At 40.3% G+C, this 24,782-nt stretch overlaps 1 protein-coding gene across 1 annotated transcript in view; it reads left to right on the top strand.

The window, feature by feature from the left end:
- Window positions 1-8,440: 8,440 nt before the first annotated feature.
- LOC136373408 (OTU domain-containing protein 7A-like) overlaps window positions 8,441-24,782 on the top strand; it is a 76,315-nt gene continuing 59,973 nt past the window's right edge. The window contains 2 exon segments of the mRNA XM_066338314.1: window positions 8,441-8,454; window positions 9,021-9,125. The gene's annotated coding sequence lies outside the window, so the exon portion shown is untranslated.

Genomic DNA, 24,782 nt, shown 5'->3' with positions numbered 1-24,782 from the left:
ACATGAATGTTATTGAGCCACCCACAGGAATGCCAGAGCTACAAAAGACGGCAGCTGGAAAAGAAGGAAAAGGAGACCTCAAACACAAAAGACGATACCTCCCGCTTACCAGGTCACAAACAACCTCAAAGAAAGACAGTAGTGCGACTGATACTGCTAGAGACACTACATTTTAAATCTTTACAAAAGACTGTGATGTAAAGCCTAAAGAAGAAATTGAGCCTCACTTGAGGCTTGGAAGTTTGTATCCTAAACCTGTTTCCTCCAGGGTACTCTGGTTCCCTTGTTCTTGTTCCTAATCCCTTGTACCTCTCCCTTGTCCCCAGTTAAAAGAGTTTGTAAATGTCAAAATTATTTTAAAAGGATGGATGCTAACCTTAAATCTCTATTTGTAAAATATCCTAGGGCCAAGATGAGTCATCGAATAGTCGTTGCACGGATGCTTTTTGTAATCTGGACACTCTTCCTGGTCATGTTGAGTCAGACCTGGATCGTCAAACAGCCGCAGGAGAATGTTTGGGTTACCCTTGCAAAGTCCCTCCAACAGCAGAGTATGTGCCTGTCCATGGGCAATGCTCACAATCCACTGTCAACCTGCCTTGTAGGAGTCCCACTGCAGCCAAATGAATACCCCTTTATGGGAAAAACACCCAACCCGGTGGACACCTGGGATGAGTGGACAGGAATCCTACCGCATGCACCAGAAGAACCCCAAGAATTGGACCTTTTGGGGTCTTCCCCAGCCACTTATTGTGTAAATTTTTACTACAGACAAAATAGAAGAGATTGGGTAATGAGGGAGCAATCTAGATCGGTGTTTCGGAAAGATGTGTCCCCAAATAACAAAATTTATAAAAGAAAAGATTGGTGCAATTATACCGCGAACATACTTTCTATGTCCACTCGACACCCCAGAGTGTTGCCAAAAGGAGTATTCCTGATCTGTGGGGATAGGGTGTGGGCAGGGATCCCTGCGTCTTCAAGGAGGACCCTGCACTCTAGGTAAGCTCACCATTTTGGCCCCAAATATCACACTATTACATGATTGGCAAAACAAGAAAAAAGATTCGGGTCGAGGAAAAAGAGATTTGGGAACCCTTCAGGAGGATTGTGACAGCCGAATCACCGATTGGTCTCGACAAAAGCAGATACTCATGTCAATATTTCTGCCATGGGTAGCTGCAGCAAAAGCATTGGGTGAACTATCACACCTGGAGTGCTGGATGGGCAAGCAAGCGAATTTGACATCTGCTGTGCTCAGTGACCTCCTTGAGGACGAGGAAACGATCCGAAAAGCTACCCTCCAGAATAGAGCAGCGATTGACTTCTTGCTGCTAGCCCATGGACACGGATGTGAAGAATTTGAAGGACTATGTTGTTTCAACCTATCATCCCATGGAGAAAGCATCCAGGCAAAGATTAAAGCGATCCAGAACACTGTTAAGGAACTTAAGGTGGAAAAGACCGCGGAATGGTCGGACAATCTTTTCAAAAACTGGGGACTGAAGGGATGGGTTGCATCCTTCCTCAATGGGTTTATATGGGTTCTGGTTATTATCTTGATTGTTTTAGTTACTTTTGCAAGTGCGTTGAAGTGTTTGGAAAAATTTTCAAAAAAGGTTTTCATATTAAATAAAGAAGGGGGAGTTGTGGAGGCCCCCAAAGACTATGCAGAGGGAGCAACGCTCCCGGCTCTCCCATGGAGGGTGTCTAGCCCTTGAATTTCCCTAACCTAGTTGTCTAACCCCTTGTTATTTGAAGTTGGCAGTTAAAGTACTTCCTGATATGTTAATTACCTTACCCCTGATTGGTTCTGTGGATCCCTTCTCCGATTGCTCAGTTCTGTATCCTGATTGGTTCTTTTTGGATCCCTTCTCTCCGATTGGCTAACTTTTCAATCCACGCCACTATTGGTTGCTTTAGTAACCCCCACCCCCTGAGTTAAGAATAAAATCCAGCTCCCGAGACCTTGGGGTCATTCCTCGGAGAGTCGTCGGAGAATAAAGAAGGCTCCTGAAGAGACCCCCGGCTCCTGTGGTTTCTTCTCCTGCGCCACCTGCGTAAACCCCTGCCTGGAAGGAAGCTTCTTTGGCAGCCACAGCCTGGTGAGAGCTGACAGGCTTGATCGTTCTGCGATCTCACAAAAGAGCTGATCACTCTAGAGGAGTGCCTGTGCCGCCTGGGTTGAGGCCGTCTCTCATTGGGCGACTCACTTGGGAAGGTCGCGGCACCCAGAAGACCCCTGCAAGGGAACTGGGCAGTTGGCGACAACCATCAGTAAAAAGGCAGGGGAACAACTCGAGATAGCCAGTTATGATCCCCCAGGAGGATACCAGAGCTTATATCTTTAGTCTCACCTGTCCTGTGACAGTGCAGGCACTAGGCTGCATTCCCTATTGAGGTGCAGGAAGGGTCTTTCACAGAAACAGAACTGTGATATCTTTGTATTATTGTCTTCATATTGCCCACCTGCCTTCTGCGGGGTGGATGGTTGTTTTAGGTCCGTAGCAGTTTGATCTGATCAAGGGTATAAAGATCAAGGGTGCTACAATTAGGGACATGTTAACTTCACCAGGTAGTATGGCTTGTGCTTGAATCAGTTCTGCTTCCTGCTGAGAAAAACTGGTGCAATACTAAAGTATCAAGGCTGGGTGTCTTGGAGCTTGATGAAGGTCACAAGTCAGAGTTCATGGTGTGCTCACTGTCCTGCACTAACAACTTGTCTGTTAACACCAGGCTTGGGCATTTTGCTGCAGAAAAGGCACCTCCATGTTGAACTTAGGGCATCCTTATGCTCAGCATCCCTAAACACAACCTAGGGCAAGGCTGTTACCCCAGCATGAGGCTAGAGTGACCTGTAATAGTATTTTGTGTATGTGTGCTTTTGTTAGATGGTGTAAGGTAGAGCAGAGAGTCATCCTGCTTCTTTTAATGATAAATCTGACCACACCTGAGCCCAGGGAGGCCAGCTGGAAGAAGATATTGAAACCCCCCATAAGTGAGATAGCACAGTGCATCATTCAAACAACTTATATATAACTTGAGACAACTAAGAATTGTTTCTTTATGATTTTTAACTTGTTTGCATGTTTCTCATTTGTTCTTTCAGGTAAGACAGTGACGTCTCTAACTGCTCCAGAAGAAGGTTTGGAAAGAAAATGTCTATGCCAAAAAACTATCAGGTAACACTGGTAGTGGGGAAGCTTCTTAATTTTTTAAAATATTTGTCTGTACCACTATTGATGAACTGAGTTACACCTGAATTGAAGTTACAGGTTCAGAGGAAGGAAATCTTGAGCTCTTAGTCACTGAAACCGGAAAAGTGTGTGCTTTTAGTTTTTATGTAAAGTGCTACTGCTTTTGATATGCAAATGGTGCACTGTACTCTGTAACCTCAGTCTTCTAGAGAGCAAAAGTAAGGGCAGAGAAAAATGTGTGTGGTGCAGGAATTCAAATTATATGGAGAGAGGGTTCTCCTCTCTTTCCAAATGTAGTCTAAATTCCAGTAAAGCACAAAGAGATCATATCAGCTTGGACACTGAGGGCAGGGATTGCCCTGTGTTGTAAGGGGCATTTGATGATTCTGCATGCCAGGAGTATAAAAGGTAACTGAGATGACTGAATGTTAAAAGTAGCTGGAGCAAGTAGTAATAGAACTGAGTGGGTTGTAGCCAAGTGACAGCTCATCATATAATCATCATGTTTTCCACTTAAAGCATCTCTGAAAACAAGAAAGATGGTTTAATTCTCTTTGGTTTTTCCTCTAAAAAGAGATTTTGTGTAATTGTTTTTGGCAAACCTTCATTGACATCTGGGCCATTAATAAAGCAAGGGCCATTGTTATAACAAATTTCCCATCCCCCACCGTAAAAATGTGGAATGTCCTGAGACATAGGTACTGTTTGGGGTGATAGAAGAGTTACTGCCTGTGGTTCAAAATACATTCTCACACACACACTCCCCTCATTAAATCATAGGGATAATTTCCCTTAGTAATTTTCTTTTTCCTTAATTGCCTTCCCTTGCACAGAGGTCAGGCTGGCCCTGCTGGCATTTCATTGTGTAGAAGCAATCACTGAGGAAAGCACAGATTTATGCTTGTTTTGGTGTATTTGATGCTCCATTCTTCCTCCTGCCCACGTCTCACCCCTGAGAATCCTAGATGAAGAAGAAGAATCCTAGATGGGCAGAGAGGGAGGACCTGAGTGACTCTTTGAGAGCAGCCCCTGCCCTTCCCATGGCTCAGCTGTACCATGGTGGGGGGACAGGCCACTGTTCCCCCTTCTGCTCCCTCAGTCCTCAGTCCCCAGAAGCTGACTGAGGAGAAACAATGGTGCTGTGATTACATAAAGCAGTAGCGGGTTCCCAGTTTTTACAGGCAGCTCTCACTAACCTATAAGTCAGTTTTTTTTTTTTTTTTTTTTTTTTTTTTTTTTTTTTTTTTCCTACCATTATCAGGAGAGTGGCAACCAGAAAATGGCTTTATTAGGTGAAATAGGATTTAAAGGAAAATGGGTCTCAGGAGATGAAGATAAATCAATAGGAGATTGCTCTTTGTGCTTTGAGTTTTTAGGAATCCATATGTACTGTGTGGTCTAGTTTTGGGTTGGGAGCTTGTCAGGTTTTGTATCCAGAGTTGTGTTTTGCAGTTAATGAAATATTCTTTTAAAAGTGAAATTGCATTTATTATTTGTAAAAATGAATATGTCCCTATGAAGTTGATGAAGTGTTGTAAAAATGTCTTGAAGGGTGAAGCTATGGCTGTGTTTTCCTGTGAAGTCAGCAAACTGTGTGGTTGGTGCAGAGTGTAAGAAAGTAACTTCAGTTGTTTGCTTTTGTGTTCTTTCAGAAGGAGTGGCTCTGTTAACACCAGTGCACTCTACTGAATTGCTCAAGTTTGTGCATCTCTCCAGCAGTAGGTTTTCCTACTGCAGCCCACCACTGAAGTGTCCATATGCCTGTAAATTGCTTTGCTGATGACTTTCAGTTCCTACTGGGGGGTTGCATGTGTGCAAGATTCAGAAATAGCTTTTTCTCAGAAATTTAGGGCAGATAAATTAACTAGAAATTATCAGAAATTAGGAATATACATGTCAAAAGTCACTCATCTTCTGCCACCTAGGAATGATTGAATGGAGGACATACATTCTCATTTGAGAATTCTGTGCTTTTAGTGGCTAGGGGGGGAAAAGGGGCTACTTATTGAATAGGGTTTTTAAAAGATGAATAAGTTCAATAAAGTGGAGGTGTTCACAGTATTGGGGAGGCAAAACCAAGCTTTATGGTCTTGTATTTATTTCTCAGTCATGTTTGCAGACCACTCAGACAATCAGCAGAGCAGTGGTGCAGAGAAGGAAGAGGAATCCCACCTGTTCAGGCCTTCTGGGTTTTAGCATCACCTTTGAGTCGGTGCAGTCCACTTCTGCTGGGAAAGTGCTCTAAGGCAGAGAGGTGGAGACTGGGGATAACATCCTCTGTTCGTTCAAGATTCAGATTGTACCCTTTTTATTTCAGAAGATGAAGGTACAATATAGATAATTGATAAACTTGAGAGTTGATGTTTGGTGTCTTTCTAGCATGGGCCTGGAAAAGTCCCTTTGCTTTTTGTGATAAAGAACTATGTATAGTGTGCCAGGTCTTAATTAAAAGAGAGTTTCCCTTGTAAAAAGGTGTCTCTAGCTTTTGACAAATCAAACATTTGCTGTTTTCTGTGACCTTGGGCTGTTACTGCACATGCTGACACATAACTAGACAGCTGCCTCCAAGTGACACATGCTCTGGCAGCTAAAGGGAATGTACAGAAAGCTTCCCAATATCTTTGTGATACTGCTTCTGTCACCAAAACCTTCATGAGTCATCTGAGATTATCACTTTTTGGTTCTGCCATAAACAAGACCCAGGTTGAATTTTGAAAGTGTTAATGATCTTTATAGGAACTTACTGTAAGTGTTGCACATTCTTTCCAGAAATATTTTCTTGTGATTGTTTCAATTTGACTCTAGTGCCATTTGTTTTTCTTTCACTATGGATGAATCATCAATAGCTGAATGTAGAATTGAATGCTGAGGTCAAATTCATTGCTTGTATTGGCAATTACAAGTTCATTTCACTCTGTAGTTCACACTTGTAAGAAGCTGTGGCTTTTGCTCTAGCCTCTTCATTGAAAGACACATTTTGTATCTCCATGCCCATTGTTTGTGCTGTCATATGAGTTAAACCCAATTAGGATGACACCAATATTCTTTCTCTCATTTTCCTACCCTCTGCTTTATTACCCAGTGGGTGCATGCAAACATCTAGGGATGGTGTTAACAGAAGGCAGAGAAACCACAAGAGACTTTTCTTTGCAGCCCCTTATGTATTAAATTTTTCCCTTTGGGTTTTTGCTATCTAGAGAGAGATTTATTCTGGCTATCTTTTAACTTCTGCAATTGGAACAGCTGTTTTTGCTGGGCCTTCAGAGAGACCAAGGGGGCACTTTGGTGGGCAGTGACACTCTGAGCAGTCCTTCCATGTGTGCTGTTTCTGAGTGCTGGCAGTGTGCAGCAGCTGAGCAGGGTGAGAGGGCACCAGGACAGCACAGCAGCATTACTGATGCACCACTAGCTCTCAGTGATTTGTGGCTGTAATGTGTGTGTGAAGGAAATGCTGCTGTTGCAAAGGAATCAGATGAACTCACTGATCTTGAGCACCATTTTTCACCTATGAGAATTTTGGCATAATCATGTGTACTAGTACAATCTGCATATAGCAATAAAACACAGTGAAACCAAGGTGAAGTTTGGGTAATGTTTCAGCCTAGAAGTTTGAAATAAAGACTTTGGCAAGAGTGAAAAAAAGTATCTGGACAATCTCTTTAAAATGTCTAAATTTGGCATTTTGGATTGTTCCCTATAATGCTGAGAATTAAAGGTGTGTTATCTTTAGTCAAAAATGTCAGTAAAATTTTGCACATGAAATTCAGTAGAAACTTGTTAAAGTGTGCATGTAAGTTCCCAACAGCATGGAGTTGTATCTTCATTTTCTAAATCTTCAATATATTGGGTTTGTGACCACCACCACCACTTGGAAATACTCTGTATATGAATATGGAGATTATATAGTTCTTTCTGGTCAGCTTACCTTGGCTGTTTTCTCTTTTCAGTGCAGTTCCACAGAACAGTGAACTTATTATTCTAGGTAGCTGACATGAGTTCACCAGGTGAGCTCAACAGCCTGTGGAGCAGGTAGTATTTAAGGGCTTTAAAAATGCCCAGCAAAGGGGCGGTATGTTGAAATAAATTTGTGCAACAGCATATACTTGAAAAAAATACAGCTAAGAGAGTGGAAAAGGGAAATAGAAAAGAGTTTGTTAGTCAGCCTTTTTAGGTAGAGGAAATACCTTGACAAATATGTGGATTTTCTTACATAAACACATAATTTGCTTTTTATTTTTAATGAGAGAGAGAGTGTAACTAGGAGGGATATAACTTGAAAGAATTGTGTGAATTCACACTTCATTTTCTTAGTATTTAAAAATTATAAGAATGAAAGCTCCAAAACCTTTTGATTATGTTTTAAGACTTTGAATAATCATGCATAGACTAATAGAGAAGCAATATTTAGTCAATCTAAAAAAAATAAAAATTGTTCACAGTATTGCTAAAAAGGCTGTAAAAGAAGAGTATGTGTGGGTCATTTTTTGTTCTCTTAGAAGGTAAAGCAGATTTAAAGCTATATAAATGACAACATGCTCACATATCCAGGCAGGATGCAAAATGCTTGAGATAAAGCTCATTAAATCACTCTGGTCTATACTGCGTGGTTAATTTAATTACTATTCTATTAGAATAGTAATTAAATTAACCATGAGATTAATAGAGATTCTAATCTCTAATAGAGATTTTTTTAGATCAGACTGCAGTGCTTGTTGGTTTGGGATTATTGTTTCTTTTAAATCATATTACTTTTTTAGAATAAAATGAGTAGTTATCAATGTGCAGATGAATTTTTTCATAAGTAGTAAGAGACTAAAGATACTGAATCTGCTAGAATATTTTATTCAGTTCTGCCACTGACAGAACTGGTCAAACTGGTAGAAAAACAGCCCTCTAAACTGGATTTTGAGGTGTATTTCCTCTGTTTATCTAAGCCAAACAGGAAGGGGGCTGGATTCCTAAGAAGCTGCCATCTGATGTAGATAGCATAGAATTATTTTTTCCATAATAGTGCTACAGAAAAGTATTCCAGAGTAAGAGTGTGTAGTGGGTATGACAAATGGATGCAGAACAGTAAATTAGTGTCACTTTTGGAATAAAACAGTAAAGCTTGTTCTGCTCTTTTCTCCATCCTCACAGGCACATGATACTGCAGAGATTCAAAATCAGAAGTAAATCAGCTGGACAATTGCCTCCTGCCTTCCTAAATAGGCAAACATATTAGAAACAGAAAAAGGAACATTCCTACCTCATTCCTGTGAGTACCTATAAACATCCCCTCCACCCCTCAAATCAGCATTTGCCGGGTTGTTGTTTAGGAATGCTGAGCATAAGGATGTGGCGAAGAAAACAGAAATTTTAATTTGTTTTTTTTGTTGACAACAATTAAGTGTAGCCAACCAAAGAAACCAACTAAAATTATTAACAGGCAACCAGCATGCCTATTGCCTGTGGCTACACAGAGCTGATGGGTGATGCATTGTTAGTCATTAATGAACCTTTATCTGTGCCTCCTAAAGCTTGGATGCTGCATAAGTTCCTAAAAACATCCATATTGTTGCCATGTTAAAGTGATGCTGCAGTTGATGTGTCGCTGCAGAAGCTGTTTGGGGCTTAGTTCTTTGCTTTTGTATCTCTTAGCAGTTCATTCTGTAGTAACATGGTGTAAGCCATTGTGAGGCTTGAACAGAAGGCCCCCAGAATGATCCCCTTGGTCAGGGCAGTGACCAGAACAGTGTTTGCTGAACAGCTGCTGTGTAGCTGATATTCACCTGCTCTGAGCTGCCTTTTTCTTGCTGATCTCTTTGTCCTTTCTTTCTCCAGGGAGAAGGTGGGTTTGCTGGTGTGGATGCTGCCTCATTTGCTTCACCAAAATGAGTTAGGGCATGCAGGAGAGAAGGGAGACTTTTGCAAGAAGAACCTATCATGGTGAGTCAGATTTTGCCCCTGCTTTTGCTGTGGAGCTTCTCAGTGTACATTGCTGAAATCAAACTGTTGACACAGAACTCTCTCTTCCCTGGAAGTATGTTACGCATAACCCTTCCCTGGCAGCAGGGCTGGATTCAGAGGTTCTTCCCTACTGCTTTTGCCTCCCCTGCCATATAAGGTCCACAAAAGTGCTTGGGGGGACCTTCAGCAAATTAAAGCAGTAAATTGAATGGACCTGAAAATAATTACTCTTTACCACATACACATGAAAAGTATGAGAAACTGTGGTTTGTAGCTTTGATTTGGAACCACAACATCTGTCTTGAACATTATACTAAGATTAAGTACATGGGAACTGTATTTTTAATTTGGGTTGATAAATACCCTCTAAAATACTTCATAGAAATTAATTCTCCATTACTACAGATGAAGTTTTCTGTCATTGTTCTCTGTGATTGTGAAGGAGGCCCAACAGAACTCCTGACAGTCCACAGCACTGCAGCATGGACATTGTATCTACCCTGGTATCTTCATTTCATGGATTTGTTTCTAATTTAGAGGCTTAACCTTGGGTTTAAAATTCACTGCAAAGAACTTTCTCAACAACAACAGGGAGTAATGAAACATAGTTTGCTACAGAAGCATTACCCTTCTCTCTCCTCCTCATGATGAGAGTTCTGTCTCATGTCTTGCCCTCTTTATTGCCTTCATTTCTCCATGTTTTCCAAGCCTCCCCCTTCTGTGTTATCTGTTTTCCCAGCATCTCAGTACCTTGTATGGATGCATCAGGTCAAGCTTCTGGGCAGAGGGTTCCCCCATACTGCACTCACTTAGGCCTAAGCACTTATGAATCTACAAATAGGACAATTTTTAATTAATCCAGGATTAATTTAAACAAACAGATGCAATATTTTCTGAAAAATGTTTACTTTCAAGCAATCCTTCATACCAAATGTGTGTAAACAGACTGGATTTTGTGTGGATAACCAAAAAAGCAAAGTTAGAATTCACAAATCTTTCTTTCCTACCTTCAAGTATGAATTTCTTCAGCTCCTATGTTGTTTTGGGGTTGCTTTTTTGGTGGTTTTGGGGGGTAGGGGTTGTGTGTGTGTTGTTTTTTTTTGGGGGGGGGGATTTTTTTTTTTAATCTCTGACTGCTATAGGTCTCTACTTGAACATAGATTCTATGTCTGTCTCTGCTTCAACACAGATTCTTTGTATCTTCCTTTCAGAAGTGGGACTTGATGTTCTAAACTGTTTTAAGGCTCTCGAACTATTGCTGAGCTCATCAGTTCTCTCTATAGCTGATGCACAATTTTTTTCCCAAGCTCCACCCTCCTCTGTGCATACTGGATTTTATTTAAGCTTTTGAGGATTAAGTATGATATTAGTAAAACCTTTGGGATTCTTGCTGAGAATTGTATAAGTATCCATTTTGATAATGAGGAAGCAGCTGTATCCATGTGTTGAATAGAGAATTTTTCCTTTGGAACCATCGTCACTTCAGAAGTCCTTGTGAGTTTGGGCACTGCACTCAGCATCTGCAAGTCCCTGTCTCCCTACTTGGGTGTCAGACCACTTTGATTTGTCCTTGCCAGATCACCAGCACTGAGCAGATTGCATTGCTCTGTTCTGCTGGGACAAAGTCAATCCATGTTAATGGCTTCTTTAATATTTTAAAAGTGATTATTTTATTTGAGGCAGTGACTCCAGACAATTCCATTCTCTTGCTAGGGATAGTAGTTAAATAGAGATAAGCAGTGCCAGCATAAGACAAGTCAGACTCTAATCTTGCCTCATTTTGTGCCTAATTGAACTGAAAAAAAATTCTATACTTGGTTCTCAGAAGTCATAACATTGCATGGCTCATGTGGTTTACCTTCTCCAACCTTGGTTTCAGGTAATACTGCTTAGCCATGTGTATACTATTAACTTTTATGTATCTAATCTAACCCAAATTTATCTAAAGTATCTTGTTTGTGCATCTGAATTGTCTAATTCTGCTGTATACTTCTGTTAGACTTTGGTTTTTAAGGTCCAGAATAGGAAAAAGTTAGACTAGACCAAGGAACCTGCAGACTTGAAGAGAAAGGAGATAATTCAGTTATCTATTATTCCACCTTGCATAATTTTTTTAAGTGGTATAAGTCTCTTTTAAGCTATTAATTGTTTTTGTAAAAATAGATCCTTGGATATTCCTTTTACCAACTTCACAGAACTTAATTTCTCTGTGTGCCCCTCGATTTGGCCTGGTTTAGATGGCTAAACCTTCAAGTCACAGGTGGTGTTGTGTTGCTGTCTTGAACTGTGGGAGCCTTCAGGTCCTGCTAAGCTCAGTGTCTACTTGAGCAAGGTTGGCTTGTAAATAAGGCCAAGTATCTCTCACCTTTCCTCCCAGTGCCTCCTGGATGCTCCTCCTTTGCAAAGGAATTTCCAGGTTCCAGTTTGTTTTACACATCTGCATCAGGCAGCTGCTTTTCCCAGCAGGGCTGGTGACAGCCTCACCCAAAGCACAACAAACTCCTGCCTACGAATTGGTAGGAAAGTGCCTTCTTTGGGATGTAGGCCATGTCCCAGAACTTTCCTGTAGTGAGGAGATGTTTATCACTTTTAATTTTCTTATGCAGTTACTATAACTTGTAGTCAGTGTGATAAGACACAAATGTTATTCCATTTTATTTAAGTGCCATCTTGGTTGTTGCTGTGGTAGTATTTTTACAGAAGTTTGGCTTATTATAGAGCAGTGGCATTTGGTTTTGCCAGTAACTGGGACACATTACCTGCCACTACAGGCAGCTTACTCTTGAATTCATCATTTGGCAATTTGTTCATTTTAGGCTGATTTAAGATGATGTTCCATTTGATTATGGTCTGAGTTTCAATATTGAATTTGTCCTAGGAATCCTCATTAAGATACAATTAATAAAGACTAACTACTGCATTAGGATACTTGGGCAGCTCTGCCTGACGTGGGTGGAAGTAGAACTGTGTTGTAATTACAGCAACACTGTCATTCTGAGATTTAGTTTCTAGTTGTATTGGTTATTTAATAACTGTCTATTATCAGACAACTATATTACACAATAGCAGCAATATTGTTATGGCATGAGGTACATACTGTGAGTGCAAACATGGAGATGTTGAAAGCATAAACATTCTAGTTAGTGCTCTTTACCTCTGCTAAGTGCCTTTACAGCTTTCATCACTTATTTTGTCAGTGTGAGATAAACTAATTTACTCAGTTCTCATGAAATCAAATTACTTTTGCTGTGTATTAGAAGTAGAGTAAAATACTTCTAAGTGCTATTCCACAGTGAGAAATGAGATTCATTCTCTTTCCCCAAACTGTTTAAATCCTGTTTTTTGCCACTGAATCCTTGTCTCTAAAGCACAAAGTTCACAGAGCTTTTCAGGCCAGCGCATTTCTTCTTTTAGCCAGTACTGTCCAAGGTAGTTTCTCATGGAATTTCTGGAAATTTTTGTTTGTCTTGAAGATTTTTTTTTTCATGGTAAACTTTATTTTTCTGAGATAGGTAGTTCTAGACCTGGGTGAAAAGAATTAAATGCATACTTTAAAAAAATGTTCTCACTGGACAATCTAATCATCAATATATAAGTTTAATTTTAAAATATGAACTGGTTCAGTTTAGAGAAAGATCCTGTCATTCTGTAGAAATAAATTTTAATCTAAGAATGCTAATCCCTGAAAATTACCAAGATAGAGCAGTAGAAGGATACAGTTTAAGTATTTGATGCAGTATACTTTGGTAGTATTTATACACTCCTTTTATATTTACTTAGCATGAAGTCCATGAGAATTTCTATTCCATTGGTTTTGCTGTTAAGAATATGATGTGCATATTAGCATGGTGTCTGCAGACAAAAATAGAGACAGTGGCTGCATGATGAAAGTATGATCTTTGTCTCTCTTGAGGTATTGCTCTTTTAGTTAAGGTGGTTAGAAACTCTTTAATTTCTAATGTGTTAAACCTTTTAAAACAGATTGGTTCAAAATAAATGTCTATCTGTTCTAGATGCTGCATGGGTTCTGTAGTAGAGTTTTAGCATTGCACAACTAAATTATGGCCCAGCCTAAGTTCATTCAGATCCATATTTATGAGTAAATTCATGTGGTTTTGAATTACCTCCCCTGCAAAGCCAGAATGGATTTCAGTAAATTAGACAAGAGCTCTCCATACCTGAACTCTCAGTGTTTTTAATGTCTGTAAGGGCAGAAAGCATATGGCTGGAGGAGCTGGCACTGTTTGGATTGCTAAAAGCAGAAAGCCACTTCATAGAGAAGACAGGAAATACCTTGTTTCCAAGTAAATCATCTCCTCTCACATTTCTTTTGAGCTACCTCTGTATATTTAAAGCATGAAAAACTGACATCATTTGTTTCACATGGATGTTTAAAATCTTTGGAAACTTTGTCCAGAGAGAATAAAGTTTTGAGTAACTAAAATAAGTTACAGTGTAAATTAGACCAGCAAAATTGTAAAAGCATCTCTTCATGGAGCAGTTAATTCTTTACAGAGGACTAGAGGAGCCTTAACACTCTTATAAGCTGAAACCACGTTTGGCAGACAGTAAATTTCATGACTGAAAAAGGTCAAACAAACACTGTGATGAAGTCCCAGACACTTATTTCCTGGTCACATTTTGCTAAATTTGGAACTGAGTCTACATCCTTTGCAAAATGTGTACTGCATGTAATTATATTCCAAATATTGTTTCACTGGAGGCTATGAGATTTGACTGTTTCATTTGTGTTATTTATTTTTGCTCTGCTACAAAAGTGAATTGTGCACTGGTGGTATAATAAACTACCAAATGTCTTATTTGTCTTATTAAACAGGCAGGAATTACAGGGGTGTCTTATTAAATGTTTTGGTTGAAAAGCTATGTGAGTAATTGGATAAATTTTTATGGTGAGGTATTTTATTTTGTGAGGGAATGATCTTTCCCTTTATGCAGAAATTAAGAGAGATTTACACTCTTTTCAGCAGTTGTTGTTAACACAGATTTTACTATGTACAAGAAAACATTTCAATATTTTTTCATTGATTCTGAAAGCATCTGCTGGATTGCTCAATGCTATGATGAGACAATTAGATATAATTTTGATTGTTGTGACAATTAGCACTGAGAGGAGGTGCCCCCCAAGAGGAAGCCAGTTGTCTCTTTTGTGAAAGTGTGGCTAGTGGAGAAAAAAAATCCCTGAAATTAGCACAATACTTCTTTGTTAGACTGCTTGACAGAAGTGCATACACATGTCTGGGCTAACTCTGGGATGTGCTGGTGACTGCACAAGTTTAGGGTATTAAAGGACAGAAATCCAAAATGATGCTTCCTTCTCTCTGCTGCTTGCAGAACAATTTCCCGCAAAATTGATAGGATTTCCTAAATAAGTTTTCTACACATGGAACTGCTTATTCATTCTGTGGATTCATAGATATTAAGTGGGCCTTGAAGCATGCTAATCCTTGTGTGTTGTTATTAACCAAAAGTAGATAGATGGGTCCAGATAAAACTGAAGAGATTGGCACCTTCAGCATTGACATCTGCCTTCTATTTCTGAGAAACGTTGCAGCTATTTATAAATTTGAAAGATCACAGGACTGTATGTGGCTTATCATGCTTATGCTTGTTGGTTCAGCTTCTGATGTACTATTGTAATTAAGTTTATTTCTAGCTTTCACAATCACAAGGCTGTTTTTCTATTTTTAAGGCCTTCTGCAAGAATACTGGATATTTTATCTTCACTGAAACGCTGTGGCACATTGCAAATGATGTATAAAGCCTAAGTGTTTCTCTTTATTTCTCTTCAGAGTACATAGTATATACAATGTGCTGTTTGACATCATAGCCAGCTTAGTAATGCCCAGGAGAAAGTTTCCAAGGCCCAGAAGGGAGAGCAAAAAATAGAAGCTAAACCCCAAATTTTGTCTTTATGCCTCTCCCTACAATGAGCAGGGAGCTGAAAATTTTTCAGTGTTTTTTTCAGGCTGATTAAAATAGAGATGCAGGAGGAGGAAAGAGACTTCAGTTCCTCCCTGCTCTTCCTCAGCACATTAGCACTATTTAGAGCAATACGTGCTGTCCATTTTTCCTGCTCAGCCAAGGCATTGTGAGTCTATTGACCTGTTGTCCTGGCTTAGAATAAATTAGGGAAGAACCTCCAAAAGGAGTCCCCTAAACCAAAACCTCCACCACCCCTTCCCCCCCAGCCCTGGGTTCGGGAAGGAAAATACCTTGGAGGAAAAGTGGAAAAACCAGTTTATTGACAATGAAAAAGAACACTCCCCAACACCGAAAGTGGGAAAAGGGTTACTGTGAATGAGGAGGGTGTGACGCGTCTCTTGCAGACCCGGGACTTCTCCAACTTGTCAGGTCAGGTTCGGAGCCGGTTCAAACCTTGGGGGGTGGAAGGAAGGAAAAAAAACCAAACAGAAGCAGCGAAAAAGCCAGCGGCAGGGGCAGCAGGAGAGAGAGAGAGAGAGGAAAAGAGAAAAAGAGAAAGAAAGCAGCAGAAAAACAACAGCAGCGAAGCAAGGCAGCCAAGCTAGAAAGCTGAAGCAGAAAAGCCGACAGCAGCAGCAAAAGCAAAAGCAAAAAGCTGCAGGCCCCCACCAGAGAGGGAGGGGCAGCTGCCAGACACAACAATGTATCCAAGATATGGGATATATGGGATAGGAGGCAGGTCAACCCAGAACACCTGTCTGCAGTCTTTCCATTGCAAACATTACTTCATTGCTGCTGTTCTGTGTTAGCAAGGCAAAGTGATACAGTTCCAGCAGTTCAGGTATATTTCAGCCAGGTTTCTCCAGTAAGAAACCTGATGCACTACAGCTTCAGTCCTTACCTTTTTGTCTCCACATGGAAAGAAAAGGCCCTTGCTGAAGCCTTTGCTCCCATAGGTGTGTGTGCTTTCATCTCAATGTTTAACAGATGGGTTAGTTCATGGAAGGAACTGAGAACAATGTGAGCAAATCTGTCCCTTAGTAAATTCTTGTAGTGGTTTGTAGAAGGCCTGATAGGACAGGAAGATTTCCAAGGTCAGCTTTCAGGGGTGACACAGGCTGGAGTGGCATTCTATTAAGTGTCTGACTTTCCAGAGGTAAAGTATTATGGGAACATTTACTGCTTATCTCTAAGTAGCAATTTCAATTATAATATGAATTCTCTGAATGTCTTTCTGTTTGAGAGCTTAAATTCTCTCATTTGAATTACAGAGAAGGTACAGAGCCAGATTTTTAACCTCCTGCTGGAGATAGTTTGTATAATTTTGGTCCATTTGGCTGTGGCTTTACTTCACGAGACTGACAGTCTAATTTAATCAAGCAGATGTGGATTTGTATATGTGGATTGGATATTCAGTCACATTAGCTGTGGGAAAATTCACAGGTCAGTTCAGGACTGTTTGAAGTTGCCCAAGAAGTTCTTTACAACTAAATATCTTCTGGATGAAATCTATTTATAGAAGTGGTATTTTTTTTTTCCTTTTTTTAAAATCTCCAGTCTATAGAGATCATCACAGAAAACATTATTGTTATACATAAGAAAATAATAGTTGCTGTGTAGTCTCTGAGTTGCATATTGCTCTGGTCTCCGCCTCGCACTCTGCCCTCCTGTGTCATCCCCGCTGCCAGCCCCTCTTTCACTCTCAGCTCCGCCCAACCTCTCATGTTTCACCACGCCCTCATGGTCTGGCGGCTGTGCCACTTCCTGATCGGTCAGTTCGCTCTCGGAGCTGGCGAGAGAACTTCCGCTCCTAAAGCCATGCGGTCTATTGTCTGGCAAAATGCGGCAGGCATTGTGCCTTTCTCGGGACAGGGGTTACAAACACTGAAAAAATTCGCAAAACTTGGAGGAGTTTTCCATCTCTCTGCGTCATTCCTCGTCCCGTTAAAAGCCTGAATGGTGATCTCAGCCGTCAGGCAGTCTCGGCAGCCTTTGTTTTCAGCTGGGAAAGTCCGCAAGGTAATTAAACATTTTTCCCAAACCACACCGAACTCCTGAGCCATTTTTCTGTCTTTTCCACCTCCAAATGATACAGTCCCAAAGTATTTTTTCTATTTTCTCCACTCTGTCTCACTAAACACGAGCAATGGTCTGGCTACTTGTCCTCTTTTGTTCTGTTAGGCCATAGGGCTAGTCATTGTCCTTAATTGTTTCACCTCTCTTAAAATATTTGAGAGGAGCCACGTAGCTGCCTGAAACTTTCTATCCATATCTTTTCCCTTCTGTTTCTTTGTTTCACAAGTTCAGCTTACCGCAGTTGTCCTCTCCACTCAGTGCAAACCGCCATGGCTCCACTTTTCAAACCAGGCAGTCCCGCCTCCAGCCTCCAAACTTACTGCTGTACTTGTGTCGGCGCGCGGTGGCTGGATGTGCTGGGCTTCCCGTAACTTATCACCAAACCTGCGCCACTCACTTAGTTCATGGATAGTATGGGGATTCAGAAAGAACCCCTGTTCATACCCATAGGCTAGTATCCCCGGGAGCTCCTTACAGAGATCTATGCCCTTAATCTGATGCTTTTCTAAAAAGCAAGAGAATAAATCATGTGCTGCTTGCCTCTCCATCCTTTTCATCAGCGCTGTTGCAGCCCTGCAAGGTCTCGGCAGCATGTTACGGCCGGACCCTCCGCTGAGGTCGTCCGGGGCGCGGCATCTTGATGCTTTTCGCTGTCCCTGCTGCTAAAAGGATCCATTCCCCATCCGCCGACTAGCCGTGGTGTGGTTGGATAGGGACAGGCGGCGCGGAAGATTTCGGGCTGTAACGGAGAGGAAAAGAGCAAGCCCAACCCCCTCTTAAGATAAGCTACCCCTGAAAGGAATGTAGACCCTCTACTAACATGTGCCAGTACTTTTCCACTCCAACTACTAACCCAGGAAGTGTGGCAATATCCTGTTTGACGTAGTAGAAGACCCGAGGGTATATAACCTGAACCTTTTACTTAATAAACGTCTTTTGTAACCGTCTGCCATATTGGTACAATGCGTCTGTTACAAGACCCGACCCACTCATGAAAGCAAAGTGGAAGTCGTGCTGTATGTCTAAATACCAAAGCCTCCACTGTAACGAAAACTCCGGACTGCTACACCGTGGTCCTTTCACTTTAATCTCGTTGAGGTCACCATTTGTCGCGGTCGGCGGGAGAAATGCCGCAATCGATACAACTGATCAGCAAGACTCAGTTTATTTAGAAGAGTTTATACAATTTATAGCATGCTTAATGAAGCTCATGCATAGTGCTAAAGCGAGCTCACCATTGGTTACATGATAAAGCGTTAACTCCCCCCACCTCTGCATTCCTGTGGTTAGTTATCCTCCAAACTTCTGCTTACCCATCCTGTTGCACATCTTGATATTGTTTAGCAGCTGCACTCAAGGACATGGTGCCCTTGCCTATATAGATAACAAGGGCTGACTACGCATCCTGCTGCTATCCAGCTGCAGCGTGTCTACGTGATCTCTCTCAGCTAGCCATTCCTCTACAGCTTATATTACAATGCACATAAACAGACCCATTTCTATATTAACTAAAACACAAATGCTTGTGGCATGAGTTTAGTTCTGATCCAAGTTTAAATATTTGATTGTTTGATGGTGGTGACCTTCTTTTCTTGACATACCACTCTTACTTTGAAGCTAGTGCTTGAAAAACCAAATTATTATCAACCGAGTAAAGTTCAGCTTGTACCTTTTTCCATTTTCAAGTATTATGAACTCCCCACAGAGAGTTTGCCTTTCAGTGTACTGACTGCAGCTCCAAGAAATTAGCTCATTCTGTCTGTCATGAAATGGAGAACACTGCTGGTTAATCAACTGGTTCAGCAAACAGAATAGCAAGAGGTTTTTCCCAAACATTTGTACAGAAGAGAAAAGCTGACTCAAGTGAGTGAATATTGCACATCTGCTGGTTTTGGCTGGGCTAGAGTTAATTTTCTTCATACTGTCTGTATGGGGCTGTGTTTTGGAATCGTGCTGAGCACAAGGTTGATGATCAGGGATAATTTTGTCATTGCTGAATGGGGCTCACACAGAGCCAAGGCCTTTCCTGCTTTTCCTACTTCCAAGCTGAGGAGGGATCTGGGGGTGCACAGGAGGCTGTGAGGAGACACAGCCAGAACAGGTGACCCCTCACTGACCACAGGGATGTTCCAGACCCTGGGGACATCATGCCCAGTACATAAAGTGGGGGAAGAAGAAGGAAGGGAGGGGACATTTGGAGTAATGGTGTTTGTCTCCCCCAGCCACCATTCTGTGTGATGGGGCCCTGCCCAACCATGGGAAGCACTAAACTGATTCCTTGTTTTGATTTGCTCTCCCTGTAAAACTCTCTCCATCTCAACCCAGGAGTTTTCCAGCTATTACCTTTACCAATTCTCACCCTGGTCCTGCTGGAGGGGGAGCAGCTGAGGAGCTGCGTGGGGTTTAACCTCAGCTGCTGGCTGAGGTTAAACCACAACAGCACACAGTGCCTGTCTGGCAGACTGACTGACTGAGTGCAAAGTGACTGACATGAAAAATAGAGCCATCGTTTTTTCAAATTGGTTTCTGCAAAGCTAAGCAGGGGAAATGAGTTTTGCTTCTTGCACTGTGGTTGGTCACTCTTTAAGCCACCAAACTGAAAAGCTTGTATAGTTGGGTTTTATGCAGGTGATGGACCATGGTATCAAGCAAACTCTTTTTCATGGTTTTTTCTTTTCTTGATTGAGTTTTTTGTTTGGGGGGGGGGGGGGGGCTTGAGGGGGTTGTTGTTGTTGTTTTGTGGAGTTTTGTTTTATTTGTTTGTTTTTGGTGGGGTTTGTTGATTTTTTTTACAATTCCTTTTGTGTGGCTTATAGACTTGTCTGTCTGTTGAGCATCTGTCTCCCCAAACACTACTGATCTGTTGTTGTGGGACCAACTCCCTGCATCAAATAATTTTCTCTCCCTCCATCCCACACAGCCATTTGTGCTTCATATAAAACCTAAATGAACTTAAAGATCTTAATTGAAATCGTTCCTGCTCCACATCCCCAAATTTTTATTCTGAACCCACAGTAACAGAATTCTCTCTCTCCTCCTTGCATTTCTGGCTAATAAGCAGCCCTGCTAGTCAGGCAGAGCCATTTTCTGCCATGAGTTTTTGAATAATTTCTAATAAATTGACAGTGTGTATTGTCTAAAATGCTGAAACATTTGTTTCTAAAAATAATCAGCAACAACTCCCAATCAGCTCTGCTATGCATCTTGCTTCTGATCAGCAGCAAAACAGAGGAACTTGGTCAATGTCTTTAAAATAAAGAAAAAATATTGCATGTATGAAAGAAAATAGTTTTTTGGATTAAGGGATTTTTTAATGTATCTGTCACCTTTCCAAGGCTTTTATGACAAAATACAGGGAAAAATACAGGTATTTCTGAAATCCTTTTAGAATCCAATTTCAAATGTTTAAAAAATATATAAATATTTTTCGCGACAGCAGATTAAATTGTAAGATATTTATATGCTGAAGCTTGCAGTAAGCTCTACAAACATGTCCTAATTCCTCAGAATGATGTTGTCATCACGTTTGTCAGCTAAGGCTCAAGGAGACTGCAAATTCTTTTGTATTTTCCTCTCTTTTTCCTCTCTGGGAGTCCATGATGGGCTGCTTGTTTCAGAAGAGATTGTTCCTCATTTGGCTTACAGGTGCTCTTTTCATATGTGAATTTGGTACATAAGTTTAAAAAATGCAGGCACTGTTATTTTTTTTTTTAGCTGTTGCTTGTAGACATTAATATTCAGCATAGTGAAGGGCTTTATACTCCCACCCCCAGGCTCTATTTTGCAATCAATAGCCTTTTCCATATGTTTTTTCCTGGCATTATGAGTTTCCTAGTTTGTACAGTCCTATTTAATTCCATGTCCTGCTTTTCCATAGAATGCAATAATAGATTATGACGACAGTGGCAATTAGAACCAATGGACTACTTCTTAGAGATGCTGAATATCCATTAGTCCTGTTGAACTTGGTCAGAAATTCGTCTATTTTAACATCAAACTTGGAATATCTGTTAGTTGCTGTTGCTTTTTTTGTGTGTGCAATTCTGCTGCATGTTTCCTTTTAATACTTTCTTTGATTCATCAGCTTTTAGTTCTCCTTGTTTAGCCTGAGTATTTCCTATTAATTATTATTTTTCATATTGCCTGAATTACAGGAAAAATCATAACTCTAGAGGCAGTTACAGCTTATTTATGTCTAGAGAAAATTAAGTCTGTGTTACCAAATTTATTAGACTAAATGAAAGAGGGAATTTTCTAACTCTTTAGGGCATTTTACAAAATTGTTTTGTGAACAACCATTCTTAATACTAGATAATTTCACATTCATTTCACTAAATGACTTTCCTACTGCACGACTTTCAGCTACTTATGTAGTCTAAGTGAAACACACAGTTGCTATACTTACATTATGTATCTTCAAAATGTTGTGAAATGAATCATTCTAGATGCCATGTCTCAAATTTTTATTTCCTCAATTGTATCTCTAGCTGATTTAAAATCTTGGAGATATTTAATGATAGGGGTTTTTTAGGATGAAAAGGAATTAAGTCTTCTATTCTACTTAGTTTCATTTTCTAAGCTAAATACAGTAACTGAGGAACATCGTGCTTCACAGAAATAAGGGTGGGAGTCTCAGGGTTGGGGAGAAATTACCCAGTTCTGTTTTGCTGCATTGTGTGTGTGTGTTCTTCCCTGCTGGAGCTCATTTAGCTCAGCACACACTGAGCTGGTATTCCAGCTTCTGCTGAATTCCAGCATGTTAAACAAATTCCTGCTCATAGCTTGCTATTCTTTCTATCTTATGTGCACCTGAGGATTTACAAGTGCTTGCTTTTTGTACAGAATCTGAATTCCAGAAGTTCAATCCTGCTGCTATTTTTAGGGTAGTTGTAAGAGGGAGAACTTTCTCATCAGTCTGTCACTGAAGCTGTGGGATGAACCAATTGAGTGGATCAGTATTTTTAAGAGGAATGTGGAAAAAGCACCATTATGTGTTTTGCCTTGATGCGAGGAACAATGTAACATGCAGAGCAACAGACAGTCAAGCCTTGTGTTTAAAATAGCAGCTGAATTGTCTCCATCAAGGCATGGACGTGCCGCAGACTCCATTTTTAAAGACTATACTGAACCTTTAATCGCTGACTGTGCATTTGACATACAATTAAGCATTTGAGATTTCCTCTAATCTCTGTGTACAAGAAGATAAAGGATGCTTGGAGACTTGTATCAGTAAGACTATTTATACAGAGCTCATACTGCTAACACTTTTGATGTCCTTTAAGCTTCTGCCTTCATATCCCTGTCAGCTCAATCCACTGCACACATTTTTGAGTCAAACTGGCATAAGCCAGGAAAGAGAGAAATGTGTCCACATGCAAGAACACTGGTCACAGTAAGACCTTTTCGTAGCAGGAGGAGAAATCCTTTCCTTCATCAGTAACTTGTGACAGACTCTACAGACTTAGGACATAGATAAAGCAATAGGTATTTCTCATGCAGTCATTATAAAGAGATTTCAAGTGATGAAGGTTCAGGATAAAAAAAAAGAAACTGAGTTTGTGTCAGCATTTCAGACTATGCTCAAGAACTTGTCTTTGAAAAGTTAGATCATCAAGGTGCTGCCTTACTCTGGGGAACAACAACTGTCATAGGGATCTGCAAGATCATGAAACATTAGCTAGTCATGGCTTTTTTGTAGCTGAGGTGTGGACAGATGCTATGTGTCAAATTTTGCATCCTTCCCCCCATAGTTTTCAACAGAGACATCTGCAGGGCACAGATAGACACAGTTCCATAGCTAGAATAGAATTATCATTTATTTGGTATGTGTCCTTTGTCTTTAAGAAGACCAGTACTGATAGTGGCCATCTTTATCATGAATATCCCTTCCTGCTGGTGGTCTTGTTATTATTTCTTGAATATTATTGCTTCCCTATTATTAGATATATCTTTTCCCTCATATGTTGCTTGAGCTAAATAAAAAATTGTGAAGAACCAGTGTGCAGTGGGCAAGGCCTTGTACTGAATGTAGAACTTGCACTGAAGAAGCCAAGTCTTGACAGAATCCAAGCACAAAGAGCTGATGTTACAGAAGGTGATGATTTATGTCTGGATTTACAGCTACCTCAGTGTGCTTGTATGTAACAAAAATAATGGAAGCAAGCGCACACTTGAGATGTGCTCACACTTGGGGAGGAGCTGATCCACATCCAACAGACTATCAAGCAGTGCATGAGCATCTTGGGAGAGAATTGAGGTATTTCTAGAAACTGAGTGGAGGAAGATTCTTCAGCTATTTGTTAGTGACTGCTTTGAAATGTCAGATAAAAATAGGGAAAAATGAGAGTTACTGTGGATATTCATTCTTAACAAAGAACATCTCTGATCTCTGGCCTCAGCTGATTTTGTCTCAGACTCTTACCTTCAAAAGACCTGTTGGAGATTGAGTTCTTTGGTTTGCAATACGTATGTAGCATCTCCAGTCTGCATTTCATTTTCTCTGCTGACTTTACACAGAAGCTGTTGCAGGGACCATGCAAAGGTAAAAAGATAAATCAAAAATTTGTGCTCCAAATGATGAAAGAATTGCAACTGAAATTCCATCCTGAACCTTTTCAAATTTCGTGATAATTTTATTCTGAGCTTTTATATCTTTGTGTAGTTTGTCACAGACCAAGTTGGGGTCATATACAGAGCATTCTTCAGTTTCTTGGCCCACTATACAGGGGAATACAGCAGAGTAAGCAGTATTTAGGGTTGATCATAAACTGCTGAAGCTCCAATACATGTGTGAAAAAGGCTGAAAAGGGCTGAGCTATGTGCATGTCCTTGTGCCCTGGCCATTACAGTATCTATGGTAATATTTTAGATAACTTATTTGCAACCACAAGCTAAATGGAATAATTTTTATTTTACTTTAAATGGTAAATTGTGATATAATAAAAAATTTTACTGCAAGCACATAAGTGAGTCCTCTTTCAACAGAAAAAGTAGGCTGAGTGTTGGAAAGTGTTTATTACTCTGTGCAGCAGATGTGTTGAACAGAACTATAAAAATTCAATCATTTTTTATTAATATGTGTTAAAAAAAAAGAATATACTTTGCTTGTTTATTTCCAGGGCAACGATAAAAGTTACATCTCCTTGACAGAAGCATCATTGTTTGGTTTGGGGGCTGGATATCAGAGTTGTTAGTTATTTTCTGATAGCTAACAGGAGTTTCATAGTGCAGATATTTCAGTTTGTCAATATTGTATAGCTGGAAATGTGGAGGCATATTTACACTTGATGATTATTTCTATCCCCTGATGGTTTTACAGTTGGGTTTTTTTTTTAAATTCCCTGAGGGTGATAAAGAGAGGGTCACAGGCAAATGTGGTTTGACTGCATTTCCTTTGCAATGTATGAAATGATGCTCTTTATGCTGTTACGAACTTTGAAATAATCTGCTTCAGTGTGAAAGTATCTGTGGTGTGCTACATCCATAAGTGAGTTCCAACAGAGAATTGAAGATAATACTTTGGTCAGATTTATGGTTCTTGCAGGAAAATATGTCACAGTGAAGAAAAAAATAAGGTAGGAATCTTATTAACTCCTATGTGTTAGTTCACATACATCT

The sequence above is a fragment of the Sylvia atricapilla genome, chromosome W, assembly GCF_009819655.1.
Source record: "Sylvia atricapilla isolate bSylAtr1 chromosome W, bSylAtr1.pri, whole genome shotgun sequence".
NCBI lineage: Eukaryota > Metazoa > Chordata > Aves > Passeriformes > Sylviidae > Sylvia > Sylvia atricapilla.
This window is presented reverse-complemented; position numbering and strand designations above follow the sequence as displayed.